Consider the following 429-nt stretch of genomic DNA (forward strand, 5'->3'; position numbering starts at 1 on the left):
GCAGTTAAGAACACTGACTGCTCTTGCAGAGGACCCAGGTTCAGTTCCCAACAGCCACATGGCAGCTAACAACTGTCCTTAACTTCAGTTCCAGGAGATCTGATGCCCTTGTCTGGCTTCCATGGAGATTATATGCAAGTGGTGCACTTACATACATGCAGGCAAAATGCATACATAAAATAAAAATAAATAAAATCTTTAAAAAAAGTTGTGCTATGATATTAGATAGGAAAATATACAATATGTCTATAAAACATTTTAACTATTAAAAATTTTACCATGTGTAGATAAAATATTTAAATAATACATACAAAACATTAATAGTCCAGCTTATTTCACGTTATGTATGTCTTAGTTTTATAAGAAATACATAATAGAAAACAAAAACATTCAATTAAAAATATTATTAGAGGCAGAGGCAGGAGAATC

This window comes from Nannospalax galili, unplaced genomic scaffold (genome assembly GCF_000622305.1).
Source record: "Nannospalax galili isolate Female #2095 unplaced genomic scaffold, S.galili_v1.0 scaffold32115, whole genome shotgun sequence".
In the NCBI taxonomy this organism is placed as follows: domain Eukaryota; kingdom Metazoa; phylum Chordata; class Mammalia; order Rodentia; family Spalacidae; genus Nannospalax; species Nannospalax galili.